This window comes from Triticum urartu, chromosome 2 (assembly GCF_003073215.2).
Source record: "Triticum urartu cultivar G1812 chromosome 2, Tu2.1, whole genome shotgun sequence".
Taxonomy (NCBI): Eukaryota; Viridiplantae; Streptophyta; class Magnoliopsida; order Poales; family Poaceae; genus Triticum; species Triticum urartu.
In genome coordinates, this window is record NC_053023.1 from 333,469,647 (window position 1) to 333,482,277 (window position 12,631).

The following is a 12,631-nucleotide window of genomic DNA, read 5'->3' on the forward strand; positions in this document are numbered from 1 at the left end:
AAGGACTCGCACACCTACAGAGTCTTCAACGCCTATCACCACAAGGTTGTTGAAACTGTAGATGTGCGGTTCGATGAGACTAATGGCTCGCAAAGAGAGCACCTACCTCCTGTGACAGATGAAATACCTCCTGAGGAATCTATTAAGTTCAAGGCTACTGAGGATGTCATTCCTACCGAAGAATCTGCTGAAGAAGTCATTCCAGAACATGAAGAACATCATGTTGGTGCACCTGGAGAAAATGGCTCTGAAGAAAATGCTGAGCAAATTCCTCATCGTCAACCAGTTCATCCTCGCGTCACTAATGAAGTGAAGATTGAGAAAATCATCAGCGACATCAACGCACCAGGTCCTCTCACACGCTCAAAAGCTTCATATTTATCTAACTTTTGTGGGCACTTTGCTTTCGTCTCTATCACAGAGCCCACTAAGGTAGATGAAGCATTTCTGGAGCCCGAGTGGATTCAAGCTATGCAAGAGGAATTACATCAGTTCGAGCTTAACAACGTCTAGGAACTTGTCAAGCGATCAGACCCTCGCGAGCACAATATCATTGGCACAAAGTGGATCTACCGCAACAAGTAAGATGAAAATGTCCTTGTGGTGAGGAATAAGGCACGACTTGTAGCTCAAGGCTACAAATAGGTTGAAGGAATTGATTTCGATGAAACTTTTGCACCTGTTGCTAGACTTGCTTATGTTAACCATCATAATATCATCTTATATCAAATGGATGTGAAAAGTGCATTCCTCAATGGTAAGCTTGAGTAAGAAGTATATGTTGCTCAACCCCCAGGTTTTGAAGATCCAAAGCATCCTGACAAAGTCTTCAGACTCAATAAGGCACTCTATGGCCTCAAGCAGGCCCCTCGGGCGTGGTATGATACTTTGAAGGAATTCCTCATGAAGAAGGGATTCAAACCCGGTTCACTTGACCCAACTCTTTTCACCAAAGCTTATGACGATGAATTATCCGTGTGCCAAATATGTGTTGATGATGTCATCTTTGGCTGTACTAACCAACGTTACAATGATGAAATGCCTACATGATGAGTGAAGAATATCAAATCTCTATGATGGGATAATTGAAATTCTTCTTAGGTCTTCAGATTCGTCAACAGCGCAATGGCATATTCATATCTCAGGAGAAATACCTCAAGGATGTATTGAGGAAATTCGGCATGCAAGATTGCAAAGGCGTCAAAATCCCTATGCCCACAAATGGCCATTTATGCACTGATGAAGATAGTATTGACTTCGATCAAAAGGTATACCGCTCCATGATTGGTTCTTTATTGTATTTATGTGCATCTAGGCCAGATATTATGCTTAGTGTTTGCATGTGTGCCCGTTTTTAAGCTACACCGAAGGAATCACACCATAAGGCTGTGAAGCATATTCTTCGATATCTAGCTCACACTCCAACACTTGGATTATGATATCCCAAGGGCTTGGCTTTTGATATCATTGGATATTCATACTCTGACTATGCTGGTGATCGTGTGGACCGCAAGTCAACATCAGGCACATGCCATTTCCTCAGACGATCCTTGGTCTTCTAGTCTTCGAAGAAACAGAACTGCGTATCACTCTCTACTGCTGAAGCTGAGTACATTGCTGCTGGATCATGTTCTGCTCAATTTCTATGGATGAAGCAAACTCTAAAGGACTATGGCATCAATGTGAAGAATGTGCCACTCTATTGTGACAATGAGAGTGCCATCAAGATTGCTCATAACCCAGTTCAACACTCGAAGACAAAGCACATTCAGATCCGTCATCATTTTCTTCGTGATCATGTGTTGAAGGGTGACATCTCCATCGAGCACGTGAAGACTGAAGAACAGCTAGCCGATATCTTCACAAAGCCCTTGGATGATAAGAGATTTAGCAAGTTGCGTTGTGAGCTAAATATCTTAGAATCTTCGAATGTCCTTTGAAAAGGACACACATCCTAACACTTATGCAAAATTGATGACTTAGATGTGCAACACACGAAGTAACGTTTTTCTTCAATTAATGAAGACTAACCCTCTAAGTGTGAAGAAATTAATGAAGAATTTGATTCTCAAAGCCCTACAATGAAGACTAACCCTCTAAGTGTGAAGAAATTAATGAAGAATTTGATTCTCAGAGCCCAACAATAATTGTACGGTGTCAGAAATCATCATTCTTATACGGTGGGTCATGCCACCAACAAAAGTTCAAAATCTTCAATTTGAGTTTTTCTTCATTGTTGAAATTCCTCTGTTGTTCAAATTCTTCAACTTTGCAATGTCTTCACTATTTCTGTCGTTTTTCTTCATTTGCTATATATACATATATGAGTTTATGTCCTCTATAGCATTCACTTATTGCTATTTCTTCAAGTTGCTTTTTCTGCTAAGTGAATGTGATCAGACCCTTCCCCCTCTATGCTAAACTCAACCCAGTCTATTCACATATTCTTCGTGTGCGTTCTAATTGAAACCCGTTCAAAATCTTCACTGTGTCCTTGTCAGCTGAAGAATTTGCGAACGAAACATTAAAATTTTCATATCTAAATTTTCGGCTTTAGCCGCTCAAACAGTTACACATTCCATGATAATACTTATCTATTCACTCATGATCTCACACGATCTCCACCTCACAGTACGTGGGTGACACATGTCGCACAGATGAGAAAGTTCAGGGGCACGTTCGTCCATTTTCCTCGGACGAGCAGTTTTTCACCGTGGCTATAAATACCCCTTCCCTTCCTTAGTCTGTTTTTACTCTGCTCGACCTCAGTCCCTTGCTCGAGTTCTCAAAACCTAGCGCCACCGCTACTTCATCGTCGTTGGTGAGGAAGAGCTTCGCTGCCTCCACCTCGTCTCCGTCGTACTCGCGCCGGCCACGGATTTCTTCACTCCACCGCTGTCGTAGCCATCTTCATCTGCCAAGTTAGGGCGTGGAAAATATGCACCGACGAACTTCCAATCTACATTCCCAGTTCGTCGTGTTCTTCGTCAAGGGTAATTAAAAGTTACTTTTACCGCCCTTATTGATTCTAGTGATTTCGTCAAAATCTTCAAAAGGTGTTTATTCTTCAATCTTCACACTCTAAACACCTCACACAAACATCTGCTCTTGATCGGTTTTCCTAAGCCATGTTTTTCTTCAAGATTCCTCAATTATGTGGATTTTCAATCTACACAACTCTGGAACCTAAGTCAAAGAACGCTTAGAGAAATTCCTCAAGACACATCTAGTCAAATTCCTCAAACTTGTTCTTTTTGCAAAAACTTCTGAGAACGCATATGACCTCTCCAAATTCTTCGCACCTATACTCTATTCACAGGTACACATGTCTGCTGCTGAATCACTAGGTTCTCATCAACTTAACTCATTTGCAGTGTTCCTCGAAGAAAAACTGCATACCTCTTCAGAGAATTCAACTGTTCAGAATCCTCAGCTGAAGAAAATGGCTGATGGAAAGAAACCTCAGAAGGGAGGAAAGAAGCTGGAAGTCAACATAGATTTCGAGATCCCTGATGACATTTATGAGGAATATTGCACTCCTGATGAGGCCAAACATGGAAAGGAGGACAAAAATTAGCACAAGGTGCACATACAAAGGATAGAGAGGAGATAGGCACGGGAATGGAGGGAGTACAGGTATGTAACTCCAAAGTACATGAAGAAATTCGCTCTTCACCCTCCTTGGCCCAAGACCTCCCATTGGCACCTGGCCAAGAAGCTGATCCCACCAGCCTCAAGCGTGGTGAGGACTATCCTGATGAATGGGCCAAGCGCCAAGCAAAACTAGCCAAAATGGCTAAAGAAGCAGTGAGGAAATTCAATGAAGACTCTGCTTGCTGCCACTGCTGAGGCCTCTGCTAGCAAGCCTAAGAAGGTCATGCCTAAGAAGCCTGCTCACAAGCCCAGTGCTCTTCTTCTGCTAAGCCCTCACGGCCAATTCCTCAAGCTGCCCCAGTTCCTCGAGTTCCAAAACCCTCAGCTCCTCGGCAAAGTCCTCAGCACCTGTGCATCTCACCTCGTGCCAAAGGACCACAGGAAAATCCATTGCCTCAGGAGCCTCTGCAAGTTCTTCACTCCTCTGAATTCCTCAACAGGCCCCACTCTGCTGAAGACCAAGCCACGTGCGGACGAGCACTAGACCAAGTCCTCACAAGAAGCAAGTCGCCTTTCATGTGCCGTCCAGTGATGACGAAGCTGATGATGAAGAACTTGAAGAAATCAGAGACAGACAACAGAGGGCCGCTAGAGCCAAAGGAAGTGAAGTTCCTCTCCTACTGGATCCAAAGTTGATCCTTGAATACATTGATCTCTGGCACAAGGACCCCAACACTCCTATGCCAGACTTCAAGCTGACTCTGGCCAAAATCACATGCTGACCGCCTTCATAGGCGAAGAAAAATGGAAGTTTGAGAAGGCCAGGCAGCTGAAGAAAGCTCAATACAAAAGGAGCAACTTCTGAAAAAAGAACATGTGAAAATGTCCTGATGAACTCATTGCTGCTCAGACGGAGATCAAAAACCTCAATGATGAATTTGATGACGCATACCGTGCAGATTGGCTTGGAGCCAAGGTCAGATTCATCAAAATGGCGAAAGGATTCACCTCAAATGTTGTAGCTCCATCGCAACATGAATCTCTAGGCTGAAGCATCTGCTCAGCCTACTGAAGAAAATGCCAGCACCGCTTGATGAAATCAGGCTGCTGAAGAAAATGAAGTACCAGGGCTGATGACTGCATTCCAGCCGCTGATGACATTGCCAGGGCAACCACTAGTGTTGCGCCTGAAGAACAAGCCAGGCCAGCTGAGGCATCAACCGCTGAGCCTGAAGAATCTGAACCAACCAGGGCAACTGCATCAGTTGCGCCTGAGGAAACTGAACCTATTTCCTCTCTCTCCTGCACCAACAACAAGCTCAGTTCTTCCTTCTGCATCAGAAGCGAAGAAAACCAAAGCTGCGGAGCGAGCAGCAGTGAAGAAAAGGAAAGCATCTACTTCATCTCAGTCTTCAGCACCAAAGAAGATGAAGAAATTGACAAGCTCATTTGAAAATCTGATTGATGCTATTCCAGTTTCGAGCATGCCATCAAAGGAACTCGTTCCTTTTGGTGAAGATTATGAGATCCCAAGCGGATCAGATGAAGAAGTTCCTTCTGTTGCTTCTATAGAGCAATTGGACCGAAGAAATTGAAGGGATGATATCCCTTCAACTCCAATTATCTCATCGCCTATGCCTCAGTTCACAGCTGAAGAGGCGGGCGTTGAAGGAGATGAAGACATGGATATTGGGTGCTCCACTCCAGTGCTGAATGATGACTATTGGGATAGTCAGCACCCCAACTCTTCACCCACTACAATAAATCCCTCAGTCCCCTGTGCACACTGAAGTTCTTACGGGCTCTGAAGAACCTCATATCCTGAAGCAATTCCAGCCACTAGCGCTGATGAAAATGGTACTGAAGAAATTCCAGCCACTAGTGCTGATGAAAAAGTTGCTGAAAAAATGAAGAACCAGGCTGCAACTGAAACTGAAATTCCTCAGCCTGTGGTTCCGGAGAACGTGATTCCTGAGGCTGTGATGACTTTGACTGGCGCTCCTCAGCTCAATCTGAAGAATCCCTTCTCCAAGAAGCCAAAAAATTCAAGGCCGCTGACTCTTCATGACAAAGGTTTTTTCCCCTTCAACAAAATTTAAACAACCGATGAACCCTCCTGCTTCGTCTCTAGAAGGAAGGCGTTTCTGGAACCTGCCAGCCAACAACTTCTATTCTTCATGCTTTTAAATAAGACAAAGTTTTTGACCATGGCCAAATATTCCTCACGTGGACATGGAATCACTACCTTGCTTCACGCCAGTCCTCAGTGTTCTTCACGAATGCTGGATCTCCTCAACTTCTCTGATATATGTGATCGGAATGAAGAACTAATTCTTCAGTTCTATGCAATTGCACATCACAGGAAATGCTGAAGATGTGAACTCTTGGTTGGGACTGGATGACAGACAATACTCACTTCAAAGCACCGGCCTCTGAATTGCTTCATGCCCTGCCTATCAGTCCTCCCCTTGAAGGTGCACGTTGTATATATCATGAACATGAACTTACTGACCATTATATGCAAGTGTTGATGAAGCCGCTGAAGCCCGGTCAAGCCTCAAGAACCAAATTCCTCGTGAAGGAATTGTTGTATGTACCACGGACTGTATATCACATCTTGTCCAAGACTTTGAGTCCAATCAAGGGCCACGACTCTAATGAAGAAGAGGTCATTGGTATCATGAAGAATCTGCTATTCAACATCATTCATGGCATTCCTGTCAACTACCATGATTTCTTCATGAGGACTCTGGCCAAATGTTGCTCTCTCCATTTGAATTGAAGCCTTACGCTCCCTGGATTATGAGATTCCTCAGATCAAGGTCTTCAATCAACTACAAGGCTGATTTGCAGAATCACGTCAGTTACTTGCCCCCAATAGAAGTCCTCAAGCGACATTTTCCTCATCTGATGAAAAGGGCAAGGCTACTGCTATTATTGATGAAGGCATTCGTCCATTGGATGGTCTTTCCGCAAAGCTGCATCTACTTCCACCAATGATGACTCTGCCACTCATGACTCTGCCACAAATGCTTCAAAGCAAAATCCTCAAGGAACAGCTCCAAGGGTGATGACTGATCGTGAGCTTCTCCTCAGCCTTCACCAGAAGGTCGATCGCAACCACAAATGGGTTTAATAGTCAGTTTGGTTCTATTCTTCACAACATGACTGCTACACACAATGCAGTGAAGAAGAACCACTTCTACCTCCATGAAGTATTCAATCGCACCTTGTTCTGTCTCATCTCTATGGTGAAGAAGATCTGAAGCAAATGGGTTTCAAGCAGGACTTTGAATGGTCTCAACCACCAGCGAAGAAATTCAAGAAGACCAAAGTTCCTTCCTTGGTAGCCAGCTCATATTCTTCATCGTGCGAGACTGATGAGCATGAAGATTTGGACGACACTGCGGCAGGCCCTACCTCAACAACCGACCCCAACAATGCTGGTGCTCCTTCATCGACTCAGTGATGATATTCTTCAAGGGGCGTTAGTCCTCAACTTTTTTCCGTCCCCTTTTTGTCAATTCGATGAACCCAAAGGGGAAGAAAATTGAGATCCCCCCCCTTTCAAAAGCCAGGTTCCTTTTTATATGGTTTTGGTTTTTTTTCCCTAAAGTTTACCACTCTCATTCTTTCTGAATTTTTTATTGGAATCGAGTGGTAACTTTTAAAACCAGATGTTGGGTCCCCTGAGTACTTTGGCTTTAATGTTCCCTTCTGCCAGTCGCCCTATCCTCATATACTATCAGGCAGGCCCCCTTGAATCATAACCGTCACCATAAACTTCAATCATGCATTTTCCAAAATTCTTTTTCCCATAATCTGAAAATGGTTTAAATGGTGGTATGAATTTACAAGAATATAAAGGGACTTCCCATGATTACTGTCCAATGTGCATGTGCTTCAAAAAGCCAAATCCCCACATGCACAACTTTCAAGGGGGAAGTCCTTTCTTTTAATTTGCCCACAATAAATTCCTGCAATATCAAGTAATCTCACTCCCATAAGTTTTTTTAATCCCTTTTGAAATTAACCATAGTGGTCAATAATCACCCAAAAGAGGAGCATTGTATTGCAGTCTAAGTCCCTTATGAAAATTTTTTGGTGTATTGAAAATCAATCAGTTAAGGACAATGGGCGTTTTTGGTTATGGTGGGTTTACAACCGTCTAATAAGGTTCCTAAGCAGGAAGTTTGGGACCATTTAAAGAAAGAAAGTACCTAAAATAAAGTTTCTCTGATTTGAGAATTGAAATTTCTGAAGACCTTTTTCTGAAAGATTTGGAAAAAGTGAAGAAATTGGTTTGTGACCCATGAAGAACTGAATAATCGGCGCCCGAGAACAATGACGTTTTGGAAAGACTTTTGTTAATAGTTTCAATTTTCTTCTTTCTTGGATCATAGGAAACAACATACGTTAAAGGGTTTGAGGTAAAAAACTGAACGGAAAAGGTTCCAATGTCGAATCCCTGCAACTCAACACCCGACACCTAACCAATCCTTCCGATGACCGCCATTTGGAAATCCTCAACATTCCAACTCAATTTTCTTCAAGTGGAACAGCGATGAAAAGCTCTCTGGTCCTCTGAGAATTGTGTCTGACCGAGGTAGTTTACAAATCCCGCCCAGTGCGTAAACCTAACAAGTGAGGACAATGAAATCCATAGAATTTGGGAAAATATCAAATTTCCGACGTTGGACTGTGCTATCGCGCTCAGCTGTCCCAAAATATCTACCCACCTAACAGTCATATCATTGAAGGGCATTTATGTCTTATCATGTCGGCTCCCTAGGCTATAAATAGCCGCCCCCTACAACCACTAGCTGGTTGGCTGCTCCGTGAGAAACTGACACTTGTCATTGAGAGCATCCCCCTCCGAGGACTTTGAGCGAAAATCATCAAGTGAGGAAAAACCAACCACCAAACACCTACAAACCAAGTGATTGAGCATCACTGAAGAGATTGTTCCTGTGTGGAACCGATGCTTGTTACCTTTGAGGACTGTGCATCCTCTAGACGGTTAGGCGTCATGGTCTAGAGCATCCAAGAGGAATTGTGGATCGCCGAGTGACCGAGTCTGTGAAGGTTTGGAAGTCACCTGAAGACTTACCACGAGTGATTGGATGAGGTCTGTGTGACCTTAGTTCAAGGAGAATACGGTGAGGACTGTGTGTCCGGGACTGTGTGTCCTCAGGTTTAAATACCTAGCCGCTCCAACCAGATGTACAACTGTCACAGCAGTTGGAACTGGTCTACCAAATCCATTCTCTTCACCAAGCTCACCTGGTTCTATTTCCTCAACCCTTCCATTTCCTCATTACTGTGTTGTGGGCTTGTTCATATCTGTTTAAAGACTTTGACTGGAGACTTTCTCAATTTCCTTAGTTCAATTTCTTCGGTATGTTTGTCTTCATCCTGTTTTATCCTACGCTTATGCTTTCTGTACTCTATGTCTGTTTTCATTTCATCATGATATCCATGTTTATGTTATGTCATGTATGCTTCTGAGTACTTATTCCGCTACAAGTAGTTCTTCGCTCAGGAATTTCCTCACCCTGAATTCCTCAGTGAAGAATTCATAAAACTTGCATTCACCCCCCCCCCTCTATCACTTTAATGCAACTTTTCCAAGTCCGCACTTTCTCTTTAATTAGGGTTTTTTTGGAGGGGAAAAACCCCTTCCCCCCTTCGCAGTAAAGCTCCCCCGCTTGGGCGACTTCCGACAAGTAACTTGTTATCCACCTAATCTTGTACCCTGGAAGTCCTTTGTAGAATATCCAGCGTTCCTCGCTTTCTTTTCCAATTTTGTTTAAGTTTGTCTGTTAACTCCCAACATTTATTCCCTTGCTTGTAATGCTCTAATTTTTTTGGGTCCATGAGACCCGCTGCCTGAAAAATAAGTTTAATCAGGCTTCTTCTTGGCCCCCTTTATCCTAAATAGTGTTTTGAAGTTAATGGTTCTGTGGAATTGCCATGTTTTGTATCCCCCACCCCAAATCCGGCCATGTTAAATGCGTACGTGGATGGTGTTTATCCTTATTTTGGGGGTTCCGACATGGTTACACCCACCAAAGCGGCCAACTTCCAGCACGGGTCGGGCATCACTTTAGAGCCCAATAGCCCATGGGTATTTTTGTTTGTCACCGCAAAGAGGAATAATTCAATCACAGCCCCATTAACTGATTAAAGAAGGGATAAGAGATTGGCTTACAACGCCACTTCACACCAAATACAATTAAACACTACATAATCCCAGGAATACAATGAAGGTCCGACTACGACCAAAATAATAAAGAAGACAAACCAAATTGCTAGATCCCCGATCGTCCCAACGGGCTCACACTACTGATCAGCCGAGGAAACAGAAACAAGAACAATGACAAGATCTTCATCGAGCTCCCATTGAAACGGGTTGCATCACCTGTCTATCACGCACCTGCAACTATTTAGGAAGTATCCTGTGGGTTCAAGGACTCAGCAATCTCACACGCAGATCAAGACTATTTAAGCTTATGGGTAGGATAGGGTAATGAGGTGGAGCTGCAGCAAGCACTAAGCATATATGGTGGCTAACATACGCAAATAAGAGCGAGAAGAGAAGCAACGCAACGACGAGAAGCTAGAAGTGATCAAGAAGTGATCCTGAAACTACTTACGTTCAAGCATAACACAAGACCGTGTTCACTTCCCGGACTCCGCAAAAAGAGACCATCACGGCTACACACACGGTTGATGCATTTTAATTAAGTTAAGTGTCAAGTTCTCTACAATCGGACATTAACAAATTCCCATCTGCCACATAACCACGGGCACGGCTTTCGAAAGTTAATACCCTGCAGGGGTGTCCCAACTTAGCCCATCACAAGCTCTCACGGTCAACGAAGGATATTCCTTCTCCCAGGAAGACCCTATCAGTCTTGGAATCCCGGTTACAAGACATTTCGACAATGGTAAAACAAGACCACGAAGCCACCCGATGTGCCGACAATCCCGATAGGAGTCGCACATATCTCGTTCTCAGGGCAACACCGGATGAGACAAGCTACGAGTAAAACCATACCTCAAGTTTCCCCGAGGTGGCCCTGCAGGCGGCTCGGTTCAGACAAACACTTAGAGAAGCACTGGCCCGGAGGGTTAAAATAAAGATGACCCTCGGGAGCGCGACTCCCAAAGGAAAAGTAGGTGGTGGTGAGGCAAATGGTAATACCAAGGTTGGGCCTCGCTGGAGGAGTTTTATTCAAAGCGAACTGTCAAGGGGTTCTGAGGGAGTCCTGGATTAGGGGTGTCCGGATGGCTGGACTATACCTTCAGCCGAACTCCTGGATTGAAGATACAAGATTGAAGACTTCGTCCCGTGTCCGGAAGGGACTTTCCTTGGCGTGGAAGGCAAGCTTGGCGATACGGATATAGATCTCCTACCATTGTAACCGACTTTGTGTAACCCTAACCCTCTCCGGTGTCTATATAAACCGGAGGGTTTTAGTCCGTAGGACAAACAACAATCAAACCATAGGCTAGCTTCTAGGGTTTAGCCTCCTTGATCTCGTGGTAGATCTACTCTTGTACTACCCATATCATCAATATTAATCAAGCAGGAGTAGGGTTTTACCTCCATCGAGAGGGCCCGAACCTGGGTAAAAACATCGTGTCCCTTGCCTCCTGTTACCATCCGCCTAGACGCACAGTTCGGGACCCCCTACCCGAGATCCGCCGGTTTTGACCCGACATTGGTGCTTTCATTGAGAGTTCCTCTGTGCCGTGCCATCAGGAAGGATGCCTCTCCCGTCTTTAAAGACGGCGCCATTGCTAAGGGAGCCTTGGCTGTCGGCCAAACCCTCCGGTAGGTGGTTTCCTTCATGACCGCCTGTTCGGCTTCTGCGCCGACGATGACCTCTCGAGCCATCGAAAAACAATCTTCACGTCAGCTCGGAACTCGTCGAGCAGCTAGATCCAATGGAGCTCTTCTTCCGTAAACGGCTCTTGGATCGCATCGCCCCTGGGGAGTCGCTACGATACGACCAGAACTTGGCGGCCCCCTAACCCCCAATCGAAAATTAAAACTCCTCCCCAAAGCACTCATCCGTTGCGGGGTAAGGCCAGTTTCGGCCACCCCCGTCATCTATCTTAAGAAATACTTAAGCTTTACATCCGGCAAATCCCGATCCCTCCCAACCGATTTCAATTTTTATCCCCCGGCGGAGGGGAGGAAACTTCATGAAACCCCTAACTCCGATGCCAGTCGACGGTTTCTGGGGATTTCATTGGAAACCAATCCCAGGGAACCAAATTTTCGAGTTTTCGGAAATTACTCGCCCTTGAAGCCCCTTAGAGGGGGTGAAGTTTCGATTAAATTCCCACCCACCCACAGCAAAAAGCATAGGCTTCGGATTTAATTCCACCCATCAGCCAACCCGAATAAATCCTATCCCAATGATACAGGCAAGAGCCCGAAGAAACAGTACATCATTACTGGGCCAGATTCCTCCTGGTTAGGAACAGGATAAGGGACTGCCGCGAGGAAGACGCAATCTCAATCTTCTGCAATAATTGCACGGACAAGGGAATCCTCAACGCCATAAGTCGCCGTGATATTACACGCTTCGCTGACTTGGCGTCCATTGTGAAATGTGCGATGGAAAGCGCCTGGAAAACCAAAATAAAATTTTGGGACGATCCGGCCCTGAATACAAACCCAGTCCGAAATAAAAGGGTGCATCATCGCCAGACACCCGGGTCAAACACCAAAAAGCAAAAACCCTCTACAGGGCATGGAACCGTACTGGAAGGATGGCTTAATGGACCCTGTAAAATTCACAGCAGAGGACGCCACACCAACTCACAGCCTTAGAGCATGTTGGATACTCCGGCAGGTGGCCAAAATTGGGAAGATCTCCTAATCCCGGAGGCCACAGAAAGCCACCCCAGAGACACCAATACGGTATTAACAGTCTTCGAGACCTTCGCATCAAATAATATGCGAAAAAGGACACTCCGCAGCCTTGCCGAAGTCTACCAAGTAGCAACAATAAACCCATGG